A 10,358-nucleotide genomic window follows, 5' to 3' on the forward strand; every position below is an offset into this window, starting at 1 on the left:
TGATCAGACGACATACATTGGCAGTTGCTTATCTCCTTGGTTTTATCGTGCGTTTGATAGAGTTGTTGCAATAAAAGTTGTTTACATATTCGAATAGTCAAAGAGAAAAGAGTAAAAGTTTCACAGAAAATTGTAGTTATTAAATTTTTTGAATTTTCTAAAGATGATCGTTTGTGTATCCGACCAGAGAAAATTGTAGTGTTCTTGCAATAAAAGATGTACACGTTTTCGAATACTCAGGGAGAAAGGAAAGGATAGATATTCACAGAAAGTTGTAGATATTAAAGTTTCAAGATTTTTAAAGACGATTGTGTGTTCGGCCAGAGAAAACTATAGATATGCAAGTTTTTAAACTTATTTTCAAGGAAATTTAAAATACTCACAGGAAATTGTAGATATGCCGGTTTTATAGTGCTTTCGTTTTTTGTTGTTTTTTTTTTTCAGTTGTTCTGCTGTGTTGTATTAGTGTTTCTGTGTCTTCGGCTGCCGATTGGCCAGAGCAGCGAAGAACACGTCCCACTGCTGTCAAGGCTAGCGCTCTTATTATTATAATTAAGGCGGTGAGCTGGCAGGATCGTCAGTACGTCGAGCGAAAGGCTTAGCGATATTTCGTCTATCGTTACGTTCTGAGTTCAAACTCCGCCGAAGTCGACTTTGCCTTTCATTCTTTCGGGGTCGATAAAATAAGTACCAGTTGAACACCAGTGTTGTAATCGGCTCATCCTCTCCTCCCGAAAATTACTGCCCTTGTTGCAAAATTTGAAATTATTATTGAGGTGGCGAGCTGGCAGAATTATCAGCACGCCGGGCGAAATGCTGCGTTTTGAGTTCAAATTCCGCCGAGGTTGACTCTGTGTTACATCCTTTCGGATTCGATAAAATAAGTACCAGTTGTGCACTGGGTCGATGTAATCAACTATCCCCACTCTCTCCAAATTTCCGGCCTTTTGCTTATAGTAGAAAAGATTATTATTCCTAGTATGTTGGCAGAATTGTCAGCACACCGGACAAAATGCTGATCGGCATTTCGTCCGTCTTTACGTTCTAAGTTCAAATAAGGTCGACTTTACTTTTCATCCTGTTGGGGTCAATGAGATATGCACCAGTCGAGCACTGCGGTCATTGTAATCGACTGGTCCCCTTCCCCGAAATTTCAAGCTTTGTGTCTATAGTAGAAAGTATTATTGTTTCTAATTTCTATCAAACTCCTACAACACAGTCACTCGATCTGCAGGAAAACAACCAAATTTTGTAATCACATCCTCCTCTCTTAATCAGCAACAACAACAACAGATATCCTTGATAATCTGATGCAACCACAAATTTCAAACTGAAATAACAACTATAAGATAGCAATTCAGCAACAACAAAGAAACGCGAGCAATTACAACAAGTATTTCTTTATTACAATTCATGACATTCAAACGTTACTTAGAACAATGCCTATATCCAACAGCACAATCGAAATCTACTTCGACAACTGAAACGTGAAGAGACGAGAATGTGGAATTTGAAATGAAGACCGCAAAAGATGAATGAGACTTAATGACATCTGATGAGATACAGTTCTTAAATTCTGTATGAGAAAGGATAGCAGCTGCGATGAAGCATTTTAAATTAACCATAAATGCCAGAAGTTTGTGAACACATAACTACAAATATTTAGAATTTACTTATATTTAAGACTGAACGAGACAAGCCCAGCGGTAATGTCACCTTGGTATAAATGTACACGTAACTGGGTGTTTCTCTATTTAATATATAAAATAAGAGGCAGAGTTTTATTTATATTAAGGCAGCGAGCTGGCAGAATCATTGCCGCGCCGGACAAAATACTTAACAACATTCCATCCGACTTTACGTTCCCAGCTCAAAGCCGCCGGTGTCGACTTTGTATTTCATCATTTTAGTGTTGATAAAATAAGGACCAATTGCGCACGGGGGTTGTTATAATCGACCTACACGCTACCCAAAATTGCTGGCCTTGTGCTAAAATATGAGACCAGTATATTACATAAAGTTATTTACCACCATATATATATATATGTGTGTGTGGCGCAGGAGTGGCTGTGTGGTAAGTAGCCTGCTTACCAACCACATGGTTCTGGGTTCAGCCCCATTGCGTGACACCTTGGGCAAGTGTCTTCTACTATAGCCTCAGACCAACCAAAGCCTTGTGAGTGGATTTGGTAGACGGAAACTGAAAGAAGCCCGGTGTGTATATGTATATGTGTGTTTGTGTGTCTGTATTTGTCCCCCAACATCGCTTGACAACCGATGCTGGTGTGCTTACGTCCCCAAAACTTAGCGGCTCGGCAAAAGAGACGATAGAATAAGTACTAGGCTTACAAAGAATGTCCTGGGTCGATTTGCTCGACTAAAGGCGATGCTCCAGCATGGCCGCAGTTAAATGTCTGAAACAAGTAAAAGAGTAAAGAGAGATATATGATGTGATGTGAATTTATAGAAATAAATCCCATAAAACTCAACAATTTAGTTAAAAATGGAGAAGACAAGTTGTTAAAATATATAAGAGAATTTTAATTCATGCAGACGATCGTTTCGTACAGAGATATAAAAATAATTCACATTCATGATTGAATTAAATAAATTAATTATATATCAATGTACTGTTCAGTGCAGGAAATCTAAACAAAATTTTTAGTGAACTTGAGAAAGGAAATAGTGGAACAATAGAATCTAAGAGATTCATATTTATCCTTATGCGAAAGAGATTAGTCTAGTTAGGTATTAACTATAACTCGAATATCTAACAGGACTCGCATCTCTTTCGCATAAGGATAAATATGAATCTCTTAGAATCTATTCTTCTCTAATTTCCTTTCTCAAGTTCATTATAACACTTCTGTTTATACTTCCTGCACTGAAGAGTACATTAATATATGATTAATTTATTCAAATAATTTAATTTAATTCAATCATTAATTTGCATTATTTTTATATCTCTGTACGAAACGATCCCAATTTTTAACTAAATTGAGTTTTATGGGGTTTCTTTCCATAAATTCACCACACATCATACACAAGTATTATTTTCATATTCGCTAATTTACGCCTGAAAACTACCAGCAAAATGTGAAGAATCAACATTACAAATCTTTTTTGGAAACCTCCAAATTAAAAGACGAATCTACATTCAACCTTCTCGCGCGCGCGCGCGCGCGCGTGTGTGTGTGTGTGTGTGTGTGTGGTCAGCGGTTGGAGTAATTGTCTAAGGGATAAGAATATCCGTTATTACTACCGATGTAAATTATCTGTTAACCATGGGTATGAAAGCATACTAGGTATATATATATATATATATATATATATATATATATATATCGGTCAGTTGCCCATAAGTTGGTGGGGGAAAGTACACTCTAAAAGAAAATTTGAGTAATATTTTATGTAGTCGAGTAGTATATCTTTGGTTATGGTAATAACTGGTCTGAATGTTACCATTCGTTTTACGTCAGCTGTTGCACTTGGCAATGCGTCTCATCAGACCTGTTGGTTGGAATCTTGGTGTCTTTATAAATGGAGATAAATATACAGTTTTGGTTAGTTTGGTGTTGAAAAAAACAGAACGAAGCTAAAAACACTTTTTGTTAAGGAAAAGGAGTTACTTTTACTTGAACTATTCTAGTTTTGGCTGAAATGAGTCAGTATATATTATCTCCATTTGAAGATAAATATACTATGTGCTTCCGGCCAGCAGGTCTGATAACTCGCACTTACTGCCAAGTGCAATAGCAGACGTGAAACCAGTGGTAACTTTGACTGGTTACATGCCATGACCTAAGATATACTCGACGACATATGTGTGTACAGGTGTGGCTGTGTGGTAAGAAACTTGCTTCCCAACCACATAGTTTCGGATTCAGTCCCACTTCGTGGCACCTTCTGCAAGTGTTTTATACTATAGCCTGAGACTGACCAAAGCCTTGTGAGTGGATTTGGTTGACGGAAACTGAAAGAAGCTCTCCGCATATGTGTGTGTGTGTGACTTTGTCCGTAACCACTGCTTAACAACCGGTGTTTGCCTAACTGCCATGTTCGGGAAACGTAGGATAAAAATCAGAAATCAATAGAATAAGTATCAGGCTTCAAAATCATATGTACTGGGGTTGATTCGTTTGACTAAAATTCAAGACGGTGCACCAGCATGGCCGCTGTCTTGTACATGAAACAAACAAACGATAAAAAATGTATGTGTGTAAACCCTCAGGCTTTAGAATATAAGTTAGGAATTAGGAATTAAATGGCCTGTTCTAGTCTTTACAGATGTTTAATATTTCTTATGAAAGAGTGTTTATAACATCTGAATTTGTATGTAATCAACCTTCAGAGCCACCTTCTCTTATCTTTCTCCTTCTTCCTCAACGACCCAAATATATAATGTTTACAAAACAATCTAACAAATAGCTACGAAAGCATATCCGAAGCTGACAAGTTAATGCATTAAATGAAAGACTTTATGTGTATTCTCCAGAGAAAACAACATCAGCGATTTAAGTCAGTTAATAATCCGACACAAAAGGATAATTTTCTCTGTTAAACATATTTACTGCCAAATCAATAAAGTTATTATTTTCTGAAGCCTTATTTTTAACAATTTTTATGCATCTTCTGTTTTATACCATTATCCAGTGATCTATATCATGTGCTAACAATTATTTTTAGTACTTTTACATTCACGGTTATTTGGATTTTGTATTTTCAACGTCTGTGGAGAGGAAGATTATTTGATGACGAATCTCATTAACCATACCATCAAAAAAATTTAGCTTTTATGATCAAACAGCTCCGATATTATAGATTCATATAATGCAAATCTCTGTTGCTACCTTTTGATTTATGTATTAATGTAGATTATAAAACTATACACAATTCCCTTGCCAACACTAAACAGTTGTCTATGTCAAAGAAAGCTGAAATAATTTCAGAAAATAGTTAGGAAAACATTAAACATTTTAAAATTTTAATTTAAAAACAATTATTGTTTTGAAAGTTTTTTTTTTCTCTTTTTTTTTTCTTGATGATAAAACGAACTCAGATCTTGAGATCGTTTTATACATCATAGTTTGCAAATTGACACGAATCTTATATATATATTCATAAATATTAGATTCTTTTAAAATATTTTTAAATTATACATTTTATTTTGCAGTTTACAAATACATTGTTTTAACAATAAAATATACTGTGTGATGGTATATTAATTATAGCTAAAGGTATTTTATCATTCAGATCTCTTAAAAGGAAAGAAATATACTTTCATGATTTCGAAAATAATATTTACACATGTTATAGAAACTGAAGTTTGCTGTTGAAAACATTACCTAAACTTTTCTAAATACACTTGAAGTCACTTCAGCATGGCTCTGGGGTTATAGGAAGCTAACATCGTAACTACGTATGGTGCAGCATATTGAGCTGAAATTGTCCCCTAGCATAATCTTAGATTAGCTGTCCATCAATTCCATATGGAAAATCTCAGATCCTGACTTACAAAATATCAAAACAGTTTTGCATTTGTGAAACTATAAATTGTATGAATAAATTAATTTATATTGTACAAATGCATTATAGAAAATGAACAAGTATTTCATTCTTTTCATTATATTTTTAAGCAAAAATAATGCAATTTATAGAAATGAAACACCCTGATAATTTTATCTGGTATTTCAATATTTCAGGTTTAGGACCCCTTTCTCAGGAACTACAGAACAGAGAAATCAACGAATGCAAACATTTCTCCATAGATATCCTGAGAAAGAGGTCTTAAACCTGAATTATTAAAATACCAGGTAAAATTATCAACTTGTAAATTTTTATAAATTGCGACGTTTAGGCTTTAAAAAAGTATAATTGAAAACATTTAACTATTTTCATGTTTTCTTGTCGATGAAACATTTTGTACTGTCTCAAATATGTATCATCAGATGAAGGCCAGCCGTTTAAAAGGAAGACGAAAATACACAAATTGTTTTTTTCTTAACTAGAAGCTGCTATTTAGTTGAAGCTAAAACAATTTGATAGCTGGCCAAACGAGAAAGAAATATTAAGATGATCTAGCCATAGCTTTTGGTGGGAGAGAGGGACTTGTTTGGTGCCCAGGGAATGAGCCAAGAGAACAATGGTCTGAACAGATATTCACTTGCTTCATAATGTCAAAACTCAGCTTCACTGACCACTAGTTTCTGTTTGGTTAAAATTTCTGGTTGAGTAAAATGTCCAATTAGCTAAATTAGCACAGAGTTACAGTTTAATCTAAAATGAATGCATGTTCACGCCCTAAACTAGAAATTTCTGATTTCTCAAAATATTGGGGAACCAGTAAACCCACAGACAAATAAATAGATTACATTTCCCTTCTATTTTTACTGAATTTTGGTTCGGGTCTCCTTTACCTTTTCCTGGATTACGCATGTTCACTTACCAAATATCTTCCGGTTCTTTTTTATTTGAATTTCTCCGCTTTTCAATCTTTTTTCATCATTTTATTAATTTAATATTTCTTATAGTGATGAGCAGGCAGAATTGTTAAAACGTCGGAAAAGATTTCCTACAGAATTTCTTCCGTCTCTTTATGTTCTGAGCTCAAATCCCATCGAATTCAACTTCACCTTTCATCCTTCTAGGATAACTAAACTACTATTCAAGTACTGGGGTTATCGACACCCCCTCTCACCTCAAAATTGCTGTCCTTGTGTCTAAATTAGAAACTATTTAGTATTTCTAATTTAGACACAAGGACAGCAATTAATAATTGTGTAAATTCTATATAGAGTTAACCAGTATGGCTATTCAGCTATTTCATCACCACCCCACATACAAGAGATAACTTCTGTGAAGTTTTCAATCCATTCGATAAGTGCAGGTTGGCATTTCTTTTCTTTTCGTTTTTTTTAACGCGATTTTGACAAAATAAGTTGATATATACATTGCAATTATAATCCAAAAACAGTATTTTTCTCTTCGGAAATTGGTGTTCATTAAAGATTGTTTAAAACTAATTACTTTGCCAAAATATCAGCAACAAATAGCAGAAAAGATACTGAACCACTTATTAGCAATATAAGGCAGTTACCGTGATATCTTAGGTGGCTGGTACATATACAACTTGAAACAATGCAAACGATAGCGATGTATTGCGGCGTACTGGTTAGTAAATGAGGAAAACAACTTATAAAAGTATCGCAGCGTTCTGAGGGATTTGATCTTTTGAAAAATCAATTTAATTTCATTGAGTGTAAAATATATTACACAAGAGATTAGTTTCAAGTATTTTGTTACGAAGTTATATAAAAAAATAGTTCAATATGAAAAGGGTTATAACACTAAACTTATAGCATATAACCATATAGCATGCATAACGCTATATCAAAGATAATAGTTAAATGCTTGGGTAACTGTTTACAACTTTATGAACACACAGGCACGTTTGTGTGCTCTTGAATGTGGGTTCAATATATAAGTGCGTGTATGTATATAATATTCCAGTTTATGTGTTTGTATATGTGTGTATTCTATGGATTTTTAGTTTTTTTTTTTTTTTTTTTTTTTTTTAGAGGAGTGGGTCAGTCGATTACATCGATCCCAGCCGTCTTATACAACCTGAAAGGATGAAAGGCGAAGCCTACTACGGCCGAATATGAACTCAAAAGATAAATAGCCGCAAGAAATGCCTCAAAACATTTTGTTCGATGCACTGACGATTCTCCCAACTCATAATACTAAATATATAACGAAAATGAGGGACTCCAGAAGTCAAATTAGTGTGTGTGTGTGTGTGTGTGTGTGTGACTGACTGACTGACTGACTGACTGACTGACTGGCTTGCTTGCTTGCTTGCTTGCTTGCTTGCTTATGTTAAGAGCTCGAGTTCTATAAATATCTTTATTAGTCATTTACCATTTTTTTTATTCAAGACAATAACTTTCCTAAGTCTACCGACATTTCTTGAATTCATCTTCTAAATTTAGTGATGATGAATTTGATGCCGAGTTTATGGTAGGCAACGAAGAACTATGGAAATTATATTATAATCAATATCATCGTCGGGCTTAAAGTTGTCTAATTGCGAACTCATTGTTACTTGTATAGTTATATTTATGTATTCTAAGCTTGAGTGGTGAGTTTTTTTGTTGATTTTTTTTTTGCTTATATTTTGCTACTCGTAGCGGTTCTGTAGTTAATGAATTATGTAAAATTTTGCATAATATGTGAATTTCCAACAAGAAAAAGCTCATATAACAATTATAAAAAACACCAAATAAAAGCAGACAGAAAAATATTTGATCACACTACCAAACACACACACACACACAAAGAAAAAAACTAAACAGAAAATCTGAAAAATGCTCTACAAAAATGATTAACCTCAGTCAGGGGTGTGTTTGTTTGAATAAATTTAAGCAACGACATTGGAGAATTCCATGCTGAATATTTTTGTTTTAATCTTCCCTTTCCAATTTACTAAATGCAAGCTGAGCATTTTATTTGAAGACCCCAACATTTCGAGATTACCACTTCTGCACTTAGTAACATAACTAAGTGCACCATTAATCATAGATACAATGTATGTTTTACGTGCTGAATTTTAGAAATGTCTTGCATAATTTTACAATTCCGCTGACAGATTGTGTGTTCACGTATGAGCAATAGCATACAAGATAAACCTGACCCTCGAAAGCGCGAGAATGCTGAGTGGAGATCTCTCGTCATTCTAAGTTCTGTGGGGGACCAGATGGAACTAAGATTAAGGTATGTTGTCCGTAAAAATAAAAGGAATTCCGTAGGCACCATAATCGTGCATAAAAATTACTTTTCTGCTCCAATACAAATTGGTAAAGTCGTCAGAGCATCGGCTAAAATGATTCGCAGTATTAGTTCTAATTTTGCGTTCAAATCTTACCGAGGTCAACTTTACAGCTTATCCTTTCGATATGGGTTGGCTTTTAAAGGGATTTCCCAAAATGCTGCGCACTGGAATCTGATCCGGGATTACGTGGTTACTAAACGAAGTTCTTAACCACACATCCATTCTCGTTCCTGTTGAACATTTAGTGACAAGAGATTGTACTGATAGCATGTTTATTCTGCTGGTCTTTTATTTGGAGTATATTTTGTTTTGTTTCGTAAGTTTTTGTTGTGAGAAGTGGGATATTTTCTGCTGTTTTCTGTTTGTTGTAACTGTCAGCTTTCTTTCACATCTGATAACTGCAATCTATTGCATTCTAACGAATTGATCTCTCCTTCTCTTTAAAGATATTGATTTGCTTTGATTAGGTACAAGGTCAAATATTACAATGGAGCATGTATAATCAATTAAATCTTCTCTAAATGACTATATATTACAAACTTAGTCAATTGTACTTTTCATATATCGAGATTTGTACTCAGACTGTGGAAGAGTAGACTAATATTTACTCTCGACCTTTTGAATTAGAAGTAATCGAGAGAATGTAAGAATTTTGTTGTTTACCACACGTACAATAAAATTAAGAAAATATACTCCAGTTTAAACAAGGTGATTGTATGAATCAACGGTTTTATGATAACTCCAAAATTAAAATGATTTTAGAAAGTATTATTATAGTTTATTGCGAAACTTAATGTTGTGTCGTTACTGTTTATTCAGCCACTACTTGCCGATAGTGTTTTATATTTCTCTTATGGCGTTGTACAATTTGTATTCCCAATTGTGTGTATTTGCGGGTTTAACTGTTCTCTGAAGTCATCCTATCTGTGTTTATATTCATTGAATGATTCACAGAATTATTTCTTTAATGCCGCGCGCGCGCGCGCGCGCGTGTGTGTGTGCATGTGCATGCGTGTGCATGCTTGCTATGTTTATTCAGCTGCTACATTGATACATAGATATGCTTAACCATCACAAGGGAAACATCACAATCACTATCATCTCACTATTGTAGATTTATTTCTATGATTTTACCTGCACATGAAATTATTATTTATGTTTATCACAGATATTTATATGAATGTGACATCGAAAAGCACATCAAACATTAGTTCACTATTGTATTTCTATACGCTGGTGACCAGCAATTCAATCACAACAGCTAAAAACCTGTATATGGTTATTGTGTGTGCCTCTGCTGCTATAACTTTAGAGATAGATTTCAGCTCTGCTGCATCAATAATTCAATTATATTCCACATATCATTTACCGATATATTCTACTTAAAAGTCTGTGTAGCTTCCCACGAATACTTTCATCCACATTTCATTCCCCTTATAATAAAACAATCGCTAATCTATAGCGCTATATCTTCAAATAACTGCTTTTGGATGAGAGACTCGCTATCAATCTTCAAGAGTTCACTTCC

General features: G+C 34.4%; 1 long non-coding RNA gene across 3 annotated transcripts in view; it reads left to right on the forward strand.

The window, feature by feature from the left end:
• LOC128248093 (uncharacterized) overlaps window positions 1-10,358 on the forward strand; it is a 92,206-nt gene that overhangs the window by 14,987 nt on the left and 66,861 nt on the right. For 2 of the 3 annotated variants that reach the window (XR_016242398.1, XR_008264352.2), the window contains one exon: window positions 7,578-9,398. The exons of the other annotated variant lie outside the window; for it this stretch is intronic. This is a non-coding gene — a long non-coding RNA (uncharacterized LOC128248093). Of the gene's footprint in view, window positions 1-7,577; window positions 9,399-10,358 lie in introns of those variants that run through there. 3 annotated transcript variants of the gene reach the window in all.

The sequence above is a fragment of the Octopus bimaculoides genome, chromosome 6 (genome assembly GCF_046866305.1).
Source record: "Octopus bimaculoides isolate indiv1 chromosome 6, ASM4686630v1, whole genome shotgun sequence".
Lineage (NCBI taxonomy): Eukaryota > Metazoa > Mollusca > Cephalopoda > Octopoda > Octopodidae > Octopus > Octopus bimaculoides.